Source organism: Anomaloglossus baeobatrachus, unplaced genomic scaffold (assembly GCF_048569485.1).
Source record: "Anomaloglossus baeobatrachus isolate aAnoBae1 unplaced genomic scaffold, aAnoBae1.hap1 Scaffold_413, whole genome shotgun sequence".
NCBI classification, from domain to species: Eukaryota; Metazoa; Chordata; class Amphibia; order Anura; family Aromobatidae; genus Anomaloglossus; species Anomaloglossus baeobatrachus.
The window spans coordinates 220,809-235,606 of record NW_027443465.1 but is presented as its reverse complement, the minus strand read 5'-3'; the positions used below and the strand labels follow the sequence as shown (position 1 = coordinate 235,606).

At 47.7% G+C, this 14,798-nt stretch overlaps 10 non-coding genes and 2 pseudogenes across 10 annotated transcripts; all 12 read right to left on the bottom strand.

Moving 5' to 3' along the window:
- Nucleotides 1-451: 451 nt before the first annotated feature.
- On the bottom strand, nt 452-646 carry LOC142277824 (U2 spliceosomal RNA). The gene has a single exon (XR_012740927.1). It is a non-coding gene; the product is annotated as a U2 spliceosomal RNA (small nuclear RNA).
- Nucleotides 647-1,343: 697 nt separating this feature from the next.
- On the bottom strand, nt 1,344-1,485 carry LOC142277854 (U2 spliceosomal RNA; annotated as a pseudogene).
- A 1,114-nt stretch (nt 1,486-2,599) lies between these two features.
- Nucleotides 2,600-2,790, bottom strand: LOC142277775 (U2 spliceosomal RNA). Its single transcript, XR_012740885.1, has one exon. It is a non-coding gene; the product is annotated as a U2 spliceosomal RNA (small nuclear RNA).
- A 1,117-nt stretch (nt 2,791-3,907) lies between these two features.
- Nucleotides 3,908-4,098, bottom strand: LOC142277774 (U2 spliceosomal RNA). Its single transcript, XR_012740884.1, has one exon. It is a non-coding gene; the product is annotated as a U2 spliceosomal RNA (small nuclear RNA).
- A 1,117-nt stretch (nt 4,099-5,215) lies between these two features.
- Nucleotides 5,216-5,406, bottom strand: LOC142277772 (U2 spliceosomal RNA). The gene has a single exon (XR_012740883.1). It is a non-coding gene; the product is annotated as a U2 spliceosomal RNA (small nuclear RNA).
- A 1,117-nt stretch (nt 5,407-6,523) lies between these two features.
- LOC142277771 (U2 spliceosomal RNA) lies at nt 6,524-6,714 on the bottom strand. The gene has a single exon (XR_012740882.1). It is a non-coding gene; the product is annotated as a U2 spliceosomal RNA (small nuclear RNA).
- Nucleotides 6,715-7,831: 1,117 nt separating this feature from the next.
- Nucleotides 7,832-8,016, bottom strand: LOC142277833 (U2 spliceosomal RNA). Its single transcript, XR_012740935.1, has one exon. It is a non-coding gene; the product is annotated as a U2 spliceosomal RNA (small nuclear RNA).
- Nucleotides 8,017-9,338: 1,322 nt separating this feature from the next.
- LOC142277827 (U2 spliceosomal RNA) lies at nt 9,339-9,534 on the bottom strand. Its single transcript, XR_012740930.1, has one exon. It is a non-coding gene; the product is annotated as a U2 spliceosomal RNA (small nuclear RNA).
- Nucleotides 9,535-10,231: 697 nt separating this feature from the next.
- On the bottom strand, nt 10,232-10,374 carry LOC142277852 (U2 spliceosomal RNA; annotated as a pseudogene).
- Nucleotides 10,375-11,491: 1,117 nt separating this feature from the next.
- On the bottom strand, nt 11,492-11,682 carry LOC142277770 (U2 spliceosomal RNA). The gene has a single exon (XR_012740881.1). It is a non-coding gene; the product is annotated as a U2 spliceosomal RNA (small nuclear RNA).
- A 1,117-nt stretch (nt 11,683-12,799) lies between these two features.
- On the bottom strand, nt 12,800-12,990 carry LOC142277768 (U2 spliceosomal RNA). The gene has a single exon (XR_012740879.1). It is a non-coding gene; the product is annotated as a U2 spliceosomal RNA (small nuclear RNA).
- A 1,099-nt stretch (nt 12,991-14,089) lies between these two features.
- LOC142277767 (U2 spliceosomal RNA) lies at nt 14,090-14,280 on the bottom strand. Its single transcript, XR_012740878.1, has one exon. It is a non-coding gene; the product is annotated as a U2 spliceosomal RNA (small nuclear RNA).
- Between the last annotated feature and the right edge of the window lie 518 nt (nt 14,281-14,798).

Genomic DNA, 14,798 nt, shown 5'->3' with positions numbered 1-14,798 from the left:
AGAGAGGGGCTTTCTCAGAGGGCTTTTTACAGTTTGTCTATTCCCAATTAGCCGGTTTAGTATACTTAATGAAAGTACTAATTCTTTCATAGGCCGCCCATTCTTAGTATTTGACGTTCAGGTAACAACAGGTAACTTTATTTGGAGTGGAAGCAGAGAGATAACACCAGATGCCAATTGTAGATCCTCTCACACCTGTGGTCACTGCAGCATCTGACTCCACTTTGTCCAAAAGGGATCTATTCCATTCAATTACACATGATCTAGATTAGACTGACAACAAGATACTGCACGGGACATAGCAGAGTTGGTGAAGTTGAGTGGTGATGAGTTTGCTATTTGGATGAATAAAGCAAGTAAAAAGTGTGTTAGATAAAAATTCATTTCAATTCGCTAATCGGGCTAATATGAATCAGGTGAATCGAGTTCTGCTTTTGGAAACTGGGTTAAGAAGGGGTGCACCGTTCCTGGAGGTACTGCAATACCAGGTCAATGCGTGGAGTGGACAGAGCAAGCTCTTTTTCCATCTCCCTGTTCTAAAAATCCATTTAATATATGGTCCCCAGATAGGGGACGTATCAGATATTAAACTGATAAGAACAGATTTTGATTTAATGAAGCTTTCCAAAGCACCGCAAAAATGCATGACCGAAGTCACACCAAAAACAGTGCAAAGGCTAGGATTCGTGTGGACCCCTCCGTGAGAAGAGGATCCCCAAAAATCAACCCCGTCCCTCCGAGCCAGAAGGCCACAGCGAGGGTCAGGGATCTTCGGTGCTCCCCCAAGCCGAAGCCTGGTTGAGCCTTGTTGTTGCTCCCAGCGTCCACCGAGGCATCTTACCCAAGTGGAGTAGGGAGCTACTAGTCGTTGGTTTCGCAGCCGAGACTGCCCGGACCGTCAACCGGTGTTGGTTTCTCAGCCCAAGGCTGACCGGACCTCCAACCGGGTGTTGGTTTCTCAGCCCAAGGCTGACCGGACCTCCAACCGGGTGTTGGTTTCTCAGCCCAAGGCTAACCGGACCTCCAACCGGGTGTTGGTTTCTCAGCCAAAGCTGACCCGGACCTCCAACCGGGTGTTGGTTTCTCAGCCCAAAGCTGACCGGACTTCCGACCGGGATTATAAAAATTTCCCTTCTTAGCCAGAAGGCCAGGATAGGGCAATATGCTTGGAAAGTATGAATAGGCAAGGCGCGGCGTGCGACAGAGTCTGAGGCTTACCAGGGTCCCAACCTAGCAAGTTCAGACTCCCTCCAGGGTGTCCATTCCTGGGGCACATTGCACCATAACCCCCACACTTACTCAGTCTAATAGCCTCAATCCTGGTAGGGCCATGGTTTCCTCTAGATGGATATACTATCCTCCCAAAGTACTAACAAGTGCAACCTTCCAGTGTGCATTGCATCATTGTACTAAGGTGGCCGGAGCCTTAAACCACCTTTTCGAACAATACTACACTTGATCTTAGCCAAAAGGCCGAGAAGCGATAACCAGAATTGGTTTGGGCCTCGAGTGGCACCCTGGCCTATGCCGGACACATCTTAGGGAGAGAGAGCGAGAGGGAGACAAACCCACGCCTACACAAGACATTTTGTCACCCAAGCCAACCCTTGAAAAGGCTGCTTTGCAGAGCAAAAACAAGAAGAATGGTGCGTTTTGCAGCCGCCGCCCACTGCAATGAATCTGAATAACTCCTCCTTTAGGGCGCAAGCAACTCCCCTCCCCCTTGCAGTCTTTCCAATTCACGATACAAAAAGACGGACAGGACAGGTTGCCTGACTTTCCGTCACTGCCACCCTTTGCCATCCTTACCCGTAGAAAGCCCTTTCATCATCCCCAAACCCTAATCTTTTCCCTTTCCTTCCCAGCCCCCAAACCCTGCCCTCTGTACCTTTCTCACCACCCGCTTCCCTTCTCCTGTCATCCCCCTACCACCCGGGAAAAAAAGAGATTGCCCCCTCCTTCCACTAGCCCACCCTCCCACCCAAAGAACTTCTTCTGCGCAGCTTGTTTTCTAGGCAGCAGCGCTATTGTGATGTCATCGGGGGGCATTGTGACAAGCCGCCAGTGTTCCGTCTCTTCATGTTGTGCACTGTTCAAACCGAAAATACATCAACAGGCAGGCTACAGAAAAGCTTACTAACAAAGGTTAGAGAGGGGCTTTCTCAGAGGGCTTTTTACAGTTTGTCTATTCCCAATTAGCCGGTTTAGTATACTTAATGAAAGTACTAATTCTTTCATAGGCCGCCCATTCTTAGTATTTGACGTTCAGGTAACAACAGGTAACTTTATTTGGAGTGGAAGCAGAGAGATAACACCAGATGCCAATTGTAGATCCTCTCACACCTGTGGTCACTGCAGCATCTGACTCCACTTTGTCCAAAAGGGATCTATTCCATTCAATTACACATGATCTAGATTAGACTGACAACAAGATACTGCACGGGACATAGCAGAGTTGGTGAAGTTGAGTGGTGATGAGTTTGCTATTTGGATGAATAAAGCAAGTAAAAAGTGTGTTAGATAAAAATTCATTTCAATTCGCTAATCGGGCTAATATGAATCAGGTGAATCGAGTTCTGCTTTTGGAAACTGGGTTAAGAAGGGGTGCACCGTTCCTGGAGGTACTGCAATACCAGGTCAATGCGTGGAGTGGACAGAGCAAGCTCTTTTTCCATCTCCCTGTTCTAAAAATCCATTTAATATATGGTCCCCAGATAGGGGACGTATCAGATATTAAACTGATAAGAACAGATACTACACTTGATCTTAGCCAAAAGGCCGAGAAGCGATAACCAGAATTGGTTTGGGCCTCGAGTGGCACCCTGGCCTATGCCGGACACATCTTAGGGAGAGAGAGCGAGAGGGAGACAAACCCACGCCTACACAAGACATTTTGTCACCCAAGCCAACCCTTGAAAAGGCTGCTTTGCAGAGCAAAAACAAGAAGAATGGTGCGTTTTGCAGCCGCCGCCCACTGCAATGAATCTGAATAACTCCTCCTTTAGGGCGCAAGCAACTCCCCTCCCCCTTGCAGTCTTTCCAATTCACGATACAAAAAGACGGACAGGACAGGTTGCCTGACTTTCCGTCACTGCCACCCTTTGCCATCCTTACCCGTAGAAAGCCCTTTCATCATCCCCAAACCCTAATCTTTTCCCTTTCCTTCCCAGCCCCCAAACCCTGCCCTCTGTACCTTTCTCACCACCCGCTTCCCTTCTCCTGTCATCCCCCTACCACCCGGGAAAAAAAGAGATTGCCCCCTCCTTCCACTAGCCCACCCTCCCACCCAAAGAACAACTTCTTCTGCGCAGCTTGTTTTCTAGGCAGCAGCGCTATTGTGATGTCATCGGGGGGCATTGTGACAAGCCGCCAGTGTTCCGTCTCTTCATGTTGTGCACTGTTCAAACCGAAAATACATCAACAGGCAGGCTACAGAAAAGCTTACTAACAAAGGTTAGAGAGGGGCTTTCTCAGAGGGCTTTTTACAGTTTGTCTATTCCCAATTAGCCGGTTTAGTATACTTAATGAAAGTACTAATTCTTTCATAGGCCGCCCATTCTTAGTATTTGACGTTCAGGTAACAACAGGTAACTTTATTTGGAGTGGAAGCAGAGAGATAACACCAGATGCCAATTGTAGATCCTCTCACACCTGTGGTCACTGCAGCATCTGACTCCACTTTGTCCAAAAGGGATCTATTCCATTCAATTACACATGATCTAGATTAGACTGACAACAAGATACTGCACGGGACATAGCAGAGTTGGTGAAGTTGAGTGGTGATGAGTTTGCTATTTGGATGAATAAAGCAAGTAAAAAGTGTGTTAGATAAAAATTCATTTCAATTCGCTAATCGGGCTAATATGAATCAGGTGAATCGAGTTCTGCTTTTGGAAACTGGGTTAAGAAGGGGTGCACCGTTCCTGGAGGTACTGCAATACCAGGTCAATGCGTGGAGTGGACAGAGCAAGCTCTTTTTCCATCTCCCTGTTCTAAAAATCCATTTAATATATGGTCCCCAGATAGGGGACGTATCAGATATTAAACTGATAAGAACAGATACTACACTTGATCTTAGCCAAAAGGCCGAGAAGCGATAACCAGAATTGGTTTGGGCCTCGAGTGGCACCCTGGCCTATGCCGGACACATCTTAGGGAGAGAGAGCGAGAGGGAGACAAACCCACGCCTACACAAGACATTTTGTCACCCAAGCCAACCCTTGAAAAGGCTGCTTTGCAGAGCAAAAACAAGAAGAATGGTGCGTTTTGCAGCCGCCGCCCACTGCAATGAATCTGAATAACTCCTCCTTTAGGGCGCAAGCAACTCCCCTCCCCCTTGCAGTCTTTCCAATTCACGATACAAAAAGACGGACAGGACAGGTTGCCTGACTTTCCGTCACTGCCACCCTTTGCCATCCTTACCCGTAGAAAGCCCTTTCATCATCCCCAAACCCTAATCTTTTCCCTTTCCTTCCCAGCCCCCAAACCCTGCCCTCTGTACCTTTCTCACCACCCGCTTCCCTTCTCCTGTCATCCCCCTACCACCCGGGAAAAAAAGAGATTGCCCCCTCCTTCCACTAGCCCACCCTCCCACCCAAAGAACAACTTCTTCTGCGCAGCTTGTTTTCTAGGCAGCAGCGCTATTGTGATGTCATCGGGGGGCATTGTGACAAGCCGCCAGTGTTCCGTCTCTTCATGTTGTGCACTGTTCAAACCGAAAATACATCAACAGGCAGGCTACAGAAAAGCTTACTAACAAAGGTTAGAGAGGGGCTTTCTCAGAGGGCTTTTTACAGTTTGTCTATTCCCAATTAGCCGGTTTAGTATACTTAATGAAAGTACTAATTCTTTCATAGGCCGCCCATTCTTAGTATTTGACGTTCAGGTAACAACAGGTAACTTTATTTGGAGTGGAAGCAGAGAGATAACACCAGATGCCAATTGTAGATCCTCTCACACCTGTGGTCACTGCAGCATCTGACTCCACTTTGTCCAAAAGGGATCTATTCCATTCAATTACACATGATCTAGATTAGACTGACAACAAGATACTGCACGGGACATAGCAGAGTTGGTGAAGTTGAGTGGTGATGAGTTTGCTATTTGGATGAATAAAGCAAGTAAAAAGTGTGTTAGATAAAAATTCATTTCAATTCGCTAATCGGGCTAATATGAATCAGGTGAATCGAGTTCTGCTTTTGGAAACTGGGTTAAGAAGGGGTGCACCGTTCCTGGAGGTACTGCAATACCAGGTCAATGCGTGGAGTGGACAGAGCAAGCTCTTTTTCCATCTCCCTGTTCTAAAAATCCATTTAATATATGGTCCCCAGATAGGGGACGTATCAGATATTAAACTGATAAGAACAGATACTACACTTGATCTTAGCCAAAAGGCCGAGAAGCGATAACCAGAATTGGTTTGGGCCTCGAGTGGCACCCTGGCCTATGCCGGACACATCTTAGGGAGAGAGAGCGAGAGGGAGACAAACCCACGCCTACACAAGACATTTTGTCACCCAAGCCAACCCTTGAAAAGGCTGCTTTGCAGAGCAAAAACAAGAAGAATGGTGCGTTTTGCAGCCGCCGCCCACTGCAATGAATCTGAATAACTCCTCCTTTAGGGCGCAAGCAACTCCCCTCCCCCTTGCAGTCTTTCCAATTCACGATACAAAAAGACGGACAGGACAGGTTGCCTGACTTTCCGTCACTGCCACCCTTTGCCATCCTTACCCGTAGAAAGCCCTTTCATCATCCCCAAACCCTAATCTTTTCCCTTTCCTTCCCAGCCCCCAAACCCTGCCCTCTGTACCTTTCTCACCACCCGCTTCCCTTCTCCTGTCATCCCCCTACCACCCGGGAAAAAAAGAGATTGCCCCCTCCTTCCACTAGCCCACCCTCCCACCCAAAGAACAACTTCTTCTGCGCAGCTTGTTTTCTAGGCAGCAGCGCTATTGTGATGTCATCGGGGGGCATTGTGACAAGCCGCCAGTGTTCCGTCTCTTCATGTTGTGCACTGTTCAAACCGAAAATACATCAACAGGCAGGCTACAGAAAAGCTTACTAACAAAGGTTAGAGAGGGGCTTTCTCAGAGGGCTTTTTACAGTTTGTCTATTCCCAATTAGCCGGTTTAGTATACTTAATGAAAGTACTAATTCTTTCATAGGCCGCCCATTCTTAGTATTTGACGTTCAGGTAACAACAGGTAACTTTATTTGGAGTGGAAGCAGAGAGATAACACCAGATGCCAATTGTAGATCCTCTCACACCTGTGGTCACTGCAGCATCTGACTCCACTTTGTCCAAAAGGGATCTATTCCATTCAATTACACATGATCTAGATTAGACTGACAACAAGATACTGCACGGGACATAGCAGAGTTGGTGAAGTTGAGTGGTGATGAGTTTGCTATTTGGATGAATAAAGCAAGTAAAAAGTGTGTTAGATAAAAATTCATTTCAATTCGCTAATCGGGCTAATATGAATCAGGTGAATCGAGTTCTGCTTTTGGAAACTGGGTTAAGAAGGGGTGCACCGTTCCTGGAGGTACTGCAATACCAGGTCAATGCGTGGAGTGGACAGAGCAAGCTCTTTTTCCATCTCCCTGTTCTAAAAATCCATTTAATATATGGTCCCCAGATAGGGGACGTATCAGATATTAAACTGATAAGAACAGATACTACACTTGATCTTAGCCAAAAGGCCGAGAAGCGATAACCAGAATTGGTTTGGGCCTCGAGTGGCACCCTGGCCTATGCCGGACACATCTTAGGGAGAGAGAGCGAGAGGGAGACAAACCCACGCCTACACAAGACATTTTGTCACCCAAGCCAACCCTTGAAAAGGCTGCTTTGCAGAGCAAAAACAAGAAGAATGGTGCGTTTTGCAGCCGCCGCCCACTGCAATGAATCTGAATAACTCCTCCTTTAGGGCGCAAGCAACTCCCCTCCCCCTTGCAGTCTTTCCAATTCACGATACAAAAAGACGGACAGGACAGGTTGCCTGACTTTCCGTCACTGCCACCCTTTGCCATCCTTACCCGTAGAAAGCCCTTTCATCATCCCCAAACCCTAATCTTTTCCCTTTCCTTCCCAGCCCCCAAACCCTGCCCTCTGTACCTTTCTCACCACCCGCTTCCCTTCTCCTGTCATCCCCCTACCACCCGGGAAAAAAAGAGATTGCCCCCTCCTTCCACTAGCCCACCCTCCCACCCAAAGAACAACTTCTTCTGCGCAGCTTGTTTTCTAGGCAGCAGCGCTATTGTGATGTCATCGGGGGGCATTGTGACAAGCCGCCAGTGTTCCGTCTCTTCATGTTGTGCACTGTTCAAACCGAAAATACATCAACAGGCAGGCTACAGAAAAGCTTACTAACAAAGGTTAGAGAGGGGCTTTCTCAGAGGGCTTTTTACAGTTTGTCTATTCCCAATTAGCCGGTTTAGTATACTTAATGAAAGTACTAATTCTTTCATAGGCCGCCCATTCTTAGTATTTGACGTTCAGGTAACAACAGGTAACTTTATTTGGAGTGGAAGCAGAGAGATAACACCAGATGCCAATTGTAGATCCTCTCACACCTGTGGTCACTGCAGCATCTGACTCCACTTTGTCCAAAAGGGATCTATTCCATTCAATTACACATGATCTAGATTAGACTGACAACAAGATACTGCACGGGACATAGCAGAGTTGGTGAAGTTGAGTGGTGATGAGTTTGCTATTTGGATGAATAAAGCAAGTAAAAAGTGTGTTAGATAAAAATTCATTTCAATTCGCTAATCGGGCTAATATGAATCAGGTGAATCGAGTTCTGCTTTTGGAAACTGGGTTAAGAAGGGGTGCACCGTTCCTGGAGGTACTGCAATACCAGGTCAATGCGTGGAGTGGACAGAGCAAGCTCTTTTTCCATCTCCCTGTTCTAAAAATCCATTTAATATATGGTCCCCAGATAGGGGACGTATCAGATATTAAACTGATAAGAACAGATGAGATTTCATCCGCAAATTTCAGAAAACGGTCATCGGCCACCACACAAAAGCGCAGTGCCGCAGGTGATCGCCTCCCGAGCCCAGGAACCACCAGCCATAAGGGGACGTAAGCACCAAAAGGCGCAACAATCCCCGAGGCCGGCGGTTGTGCAAGCCCGGGCCCCTCCCAGCCAAGACCAAGGCAAACCCAATGAAGGGACTACACTTGATCTTAGCCAAAAGGCCGAGAAGCGATAACCAGAATTGGTTTGGGCCTCGAGTGGCACCCTGGCCTATGCCGGACACATCTTAGGGAGAGAGAGCGAGAGGGAGACAAACCCACGCCTACACAAGACATTTTGTCACCCAAGCCAACCCTTGAAAAGGCTGCTTTGCAGAGCAAAAACAAGAAGAATGGTGCGTTTTGCAGCCGCCGCCCACTGCAATGAATCTGAATAACTCCTCCTTTAGGGCGCAAGCAACTCCCCTCCCCCTTGCAGTCTTTCCAATTCACGATACAAAAAGACGGACAGGACAGGTTGCCTGACTTTCCGTCACTGCCACCCTTTGCCATCCTTACCCGTAGAAAGCCCTTTCATCATCCCCAAACCCTAATCTTTTCCCTTTCCTTCCCAGCCCCCAAACCCTGCCCTCTGTACCTTTCTCACCACCCGCTTCCCTTCTCCTGTCATCCCCCTACCACCCGGGAAAAAAAGAGATTGCCCCCTCCTTCCACTAGCCCACCCTCCCACCCAAAGAACAACTTCTTCTGCGCAGCTTGTTTTCTAGGCAGCAGCGCTATTGTGATGTCATCGGGGGGCATTGTGACAAGCCGCCAGTGTTCCGTCTCTTCATGTTGTGCACTGTTCAAACCGAAAATACATCAACAGGCAGGCTACAGAAAAGCTTACTAACAAAGGTTAGAGAGGGGCTTTCTCAGAGGGCTTTTTACAGTTTGTCTATTCCCAATTAGCCGGTTTAGTATACTTAATGAAAGTACTAATTCTTTCATAGGCCGCCCATTCTTAGTATTTGACGTTCAGGTAACAACAGGTAACTTTATTTGGAGTGGAAGCAGAGAGATAACACCAGATGCCAATTGTAGATCCTCTCACACCTGTGGTCACTGCAGCATCTGACTCCACTTTGTCCAAAAGGGATCTATTCCATTCAATTACACATGATCTAGATTAGACTGACAACAAGATACTGCACGGGACATAGCAGAGTTGGTGAAGTTGAGTGGTGATGAGTTTGCTATTTGGATGAATAAAGCAAGTAAAAAGTGTGTTAGATAAAAATTCATTTCAATTCGCTAATCGGGCTAATATGAATCAGGTGAATCGAGTTCTGCTTTTGGAAACTGGGTTAAGAAGGGGTGCACCGTTCCTGGAGGTACTGCAATACCAGGTCAATGCGTGGAGTGGACAGAGCAAGCTCTTTTTCCATCTCCCTGTTCTAAAAATCCATTTAATATATGGTCCCCAGATAGGGGACGTATCAGATATTAAACTGATAAGAACAGATTTTGATTTAATGAAGCTTTCCAAAGCACCGCAAAAAATGCATGACCGAAGTCACACCAAAAACAGTGCAAAGGCTAGGATTCGTGTGGACCCCTCCGTGAGGAGAGGGTCCCCAAAAATCAACCCCGTCCCTCCGAGCCAGAAGGCCACAGCAAGGGTCAGGGATCTTCGGTGCTCCCCCAAGCTGAAGCCTGGTTGAGCCTTGTCGTTGCTCCCAGCGTCCACCCAGGCATCTTACCCAAGTGGAGTAGAGAGCTACTAGTTGTTGGTTTCGCAGCCGAAACTGCCCGGACCGTCAACCGGTGTTGGTTTCTCAGCCCAAGGCTAACCGGACCTCCAACCGGGTGTTGGTTTCTCAGCCGAAGCTGACCCGGACCTCCAACCGGGTGTTGGTTTCTCAGCCGAAGCTGATTCGGACCTCCAACCGGGTGTTGGTTTCTCAGCCGAAGCTGACCCGGACCTCCAACCGGGTGTTGGTTTCTCAGCCCAAAGCTGAACGGACCTCCGACCATGATTATAAAAATTTCCCTTCCTAGCCAGAAGGCCGGGATAGAGCAATATGCTCAGAAAGTATGAAAGGGCAAGGTACGGTGTGCTACAGAGCCCAAGGCTTGCCGGGGTCCAAAGCCAGCAAGCTCAGACTCACTCCAGGGTCGTCAATCCTGGGGCACACTGCACCATAGCCCCCACACTTACTCAGTCTAATAGCCTCGATCCTGGTAGGGCCATGGTTTCCTCTAGATGGATATACTATCCTCCCAAAGTACTAACAAGCGCAACCTTCCAGTGTGCATTGCATCATTGTACTAAGGTGGCCGGAGCCTTAAACCACCTTTTCGAACAGATACTACACTTGATCTTAGCCAAAAGGCCGAGAAGCGATAACCAGAATTGGTTTGGGCCTCGAGTGGCACCCTGGCCTATGCCGGACACATCTTAGGGAGAGAGAGCGAGAGGGAGACAAACCCACGCCTACACAAGACATTTTGTCACCCAAGCCAACCCTTGAAAAGGCTGCTTTGCAGAGCAAAAACAAGAAGAATGGTGCGTTTTGCAGCCGCCGCCCACTGCAATGAATCTGAATAACTCCTCCTTTAGGGCGCAAGCAACTCCCCTCCCCCTTGCAGTCTTTCCAATTCACGATACAAAAAGACGGACAGGACAGGTTGCCTGACTTTCCGTCACTGCCACCCTTTGCCATCCTTACCCGTAGAAAGCCCTTTCATCATCCCCAAACCCTAATCTTTTCCCTTTCCTTCCCAGCCCCCAAACCCTGCCCTCTGTACCTTTCTCACCACCCGCTTCCCTTCTCCTGTCATCCCCCTACCACCCGGGAAAAAAAGAGATTGCCCCCTCCTTCCACTAGCCCACCCTCCCACCCAAAGAACAACTTCTTCTGCGCAGCTTGTTTTCTAGGCAGCAGCGCTATTGTGATGTCATCGGGGGGCATTGTGACAAGCCGCCAGTGTTCCGTCTCTTCATGTTGTGCACTGTTCAAACCGAAAATACATCAACAGGCAGGCTACAGAAAAGCTTACTAACAAAGGTTAGAGAGGGGCTTTCTCAGAGGGCTTTTTACAGTTTGTCTATTCCCAATTAGCCGGTTTAGTATACTTAATGAAAGTACTAATTCTTTCATAGGCCGCCCATTCTTAGTATTTGACGTTCAGGTAACAACAGGTAACTTTATTTGGAGTGGAAGCAGAGAGATAACACCAGATGCCAATTGTAGATCCTCTCACACCTGTGGTCACTGCAGCATCTGACTCCACTTTGTCCAAAAGGGATCTATTCCATTCAATTACACATGATCTAGATTAGACTGACAACAAGATACTGCACGGGACATAGCAGAGTTGGTGAAGTTGAGTGGTGATGAGTTTGCTATTTGGATGAATAAAGCAAGTAAAAAGTGTGTTAGATAAAAATTCATTTCAATTCGCTAATCGGGCTAATATGAATCAGGTGAATCGAGTTCTGCTTTTGGAAACTGGGTTAAGAAGGGGTGCACCGTTCCTGGAGGTACTGCAATACCAGGTCAATGCGTGGAGTGGACAGAGCAAGCTCTTTTTCCATCTCCCTGTTCTAAAAATCCATTTAATATATGGTCCCCAGATAGGGGACGTATCAGATATTAAACTGATAAGAACAGATACTACACTTGATCTTAGCCAAAAGGCCGAGAAGCGATAACCAGAATTGGTTTGGGCCTCGAGTGGCACCCTGGCCTATGCCGGACACATCTTAGGGAGAGAGAGCGAGAGGGAGACAAACCCACGCCTACACAAGACATTTTGTCACCCAAGCCAACCCTTGAAAAGGCTGCTTTGCAGAGCAAAAACAAGAAGAATGGTGCGTTTTGCAGCCGCCGCCCACTGCAATGAATCTGAATAACTCCTCCTTTAGGGCGCAAGCAACTCCCCTCCCCCTTGCAGTCTTTCCAATTCACGATACAAAAAGACGGACAGGACAGGTTGCCTGACTTTCCGTCACTGCCACCCTTTGCCATCCTTACCCGTAGAAAGCCCTTTCATCATCCCCAAACCCTAATCTTTTCCCTTTCCTTCCCAGCCCCCAAACCCTGCCCTCTGTACCTTTCTCACCACCCGCTTCCCTTCTCCTGTCATCCCCCTACCACCCGGGAAAAAAAGAGATTGCCCCCTCCTTCCACTAGCCCACCCTCCCACCCAAAGAACAACTTCTTCTGCGCAGCTTGTTTTCTAGGCAGCAGCGCTATTGTGATGTCATCGGGGGGCATTGTGACAAGCCGCCAGTGTTCCGTCTCTTCATGTTGTGCACTGTTCAAACCGAAAATACATCAACAGGCAGGCTACAGAAAAGCTTACTAACAAAGGTTAGAGAGGGGCTTTCTCAGAGGGCTTTTTACAGTTTGTCTATTCCCAATTAGCCGGTTTAGTATACTTAATGAAAGTACTAATTCTTTCATAGGCCGCCCATTCTTAGTATTTGACGTTCAGGTAACAACAGGTAACTTTATTTGGAGTGGAAGCAGAGAGATAACACCAGATGCCAATTGTAGATCCTCTCACACCTGTGGTCACTGCAGCATCTGACTCCACTTTGTCCAAAAGGGATCTATTCCATTCAATTACACATGATCTAGATTAGACTGACAACAAGATACTGCACGGGACATAGCAGAGTTGGTGAAGTTGAGTGGTGATGAGTTTGCTATTTGGATGAATAAAGCAAGTAAAAAGTGTGTTAGATAAAAATTCATTTCAATTCGCTAATCGGGCTAATATGAATCAGGTGAATCGAGTTCTGCTTTTGGAAACTGGGTTAAGAAGGGGTGCACCGTTCCTGGAGGTACTGCAATACCAGGTCAATGCGTGGAGTGGACAGAGCAAGCTCTTTTTCCATCTCCCTGTTCTAAAAATCCATTTAATATATGGTCCCCAGATAGGGGACGTATCAGATATTAAACTGATAAGAACAGATACTACACTTGATCTTAGCCAAAAGGCCGAGAAGCGATAACCAGAATTGGTTTGGGCCTCGAGTGGCACCCTGGCCTATGCCGGACACATCTTAGGGAGAGAGAGCGAGAGGGAGACAAACCCACGCCTACACAAGACATTTTGTCACCCAAGCCAACCCTTGAAAAGGCTGCTTTGCAGAGCAAAAACAAGAAGAATGGTGCGTTTTGCAGCCGCCGCCCACTGCAATGAATCTGAATAACTCCTCCTTTAGGGCGCAAGCAACTCCCCTCCCCCTTGCAGTCTTTCCAATTCACGATACAAAAAGACGGACAGGACAGGTTGCCTGACTTTCCGTCACTGCCACCCTTTGCCATCCTTACCCGTAGAAAGCCCTTTCATCATCCCCAAACCCTAATCTTTTCCCTTTCCTTCCCAGCCCCCAAACCCTGCCCTCTGTACCTTTCTCACCACCCGCTTCCCTTCTCCTGTCATCCCCCTACCACCCGGGAAAAAAAGAGATTGCCCCCTCCTTCCACTAGCCCACCCTCCCACCCAAAGAACAACTTCTTCTGCGCAGCTTGTTTTCTAGGCAGCAGCGCTATTGTGATGTCATCGGGGGGCATTGTGACAAGCCGCCAGTGTTCCGTCTCTTCATGTTGTGCACTGTTCAAACCGAAAATACATCAACAGGCAGGCTACAGAAAAGCTTACTAACAAAGGTTAGAGAGGGGCTTTCTCAGTCTATTCCCAATTAGCCGGTTTAGTATACTTAATGAAAGTACTAATTCTTTCATAGGCCGCCCATTCTTAGTATTTGACGTTCAGGTAACAACAGGTAACTTTATTTGGAGTGGAAGCAGAGAGATAACACCAGATGCCAATTGTAGATCCTCTCACACCTGTGGTCACTGCAGCATCTGACTCCACTTTGTCCAAAAGGGATCTATTCCATTCAATTACACATGATCTAGATTAGACTGACAACAAGATACTGCACGGGACATAGCAGAGTTGGTGAAGTTGAGTGGTGATGAGTTTGCTATTTGGATGAATAAAGCAAGTAAAAAGTGTGTTAGATAAAAATTCATTTCAATTCGCTAATCGGGCTAATATGAATCAGGTGAATCGAGTTCTGCTTTTGGAAACTGGGTTAAGAAGGGGTGCACCGTTCCTGGAGGTACTGCAATACCAGGTCAATGCGTGGAGTGGACAGAGCAAGCTCTTTTTCCATCTCCCTGTTCTAAAAATCCATTTAATATATGGTCCCCAGATAGGGGACGTATCAGATATTAAACTGATAAGAACAGATACTACACTTGATCTTAGCCAAAAGGCCGAGAAGCGATAACCAGAATTGGTTTGGGCCTCGAGTGGCACCCTGGCCTATGCCGGACACATCTTAGGGAGAGAGAGCGAGAGGGAGACAAACCCACGCCTACACAAGACATTTTGTCACCCAAGCCAACCCTTGAAAAGGCTGCTTTGCAGAGCAAAAACAAGAAGAATGGTGCGTTTTGCAGCCGCCGCCCACTGCAATGAATCTGAATAACTCCTCCTTTAGGGCGCAAGCAACTCCCCTCCCCCTTGCAGTCTTTCCAATTCACGATACAAAAAGACGGACAGGACAGGTTGCCTGACTTTCCGTCACTGCCACCCTTTGCCATCCTTACCCGTAGAAAGCCCTTTCATCATCCCCAAACCCTAATCTTTTCCCTTTCCTTCCCAGCCCCCAAACCCTGCCCTCTGTACCTTTCTCACCACCCGCTTCCCTTCTCCTGTCATCCCCCTACCACCCGGGAAAAAAAGAGATTGCCCCCTCCTTCCACTAGCCCACCCTCCCACCCAAAGAACAACTTCTTCTGCG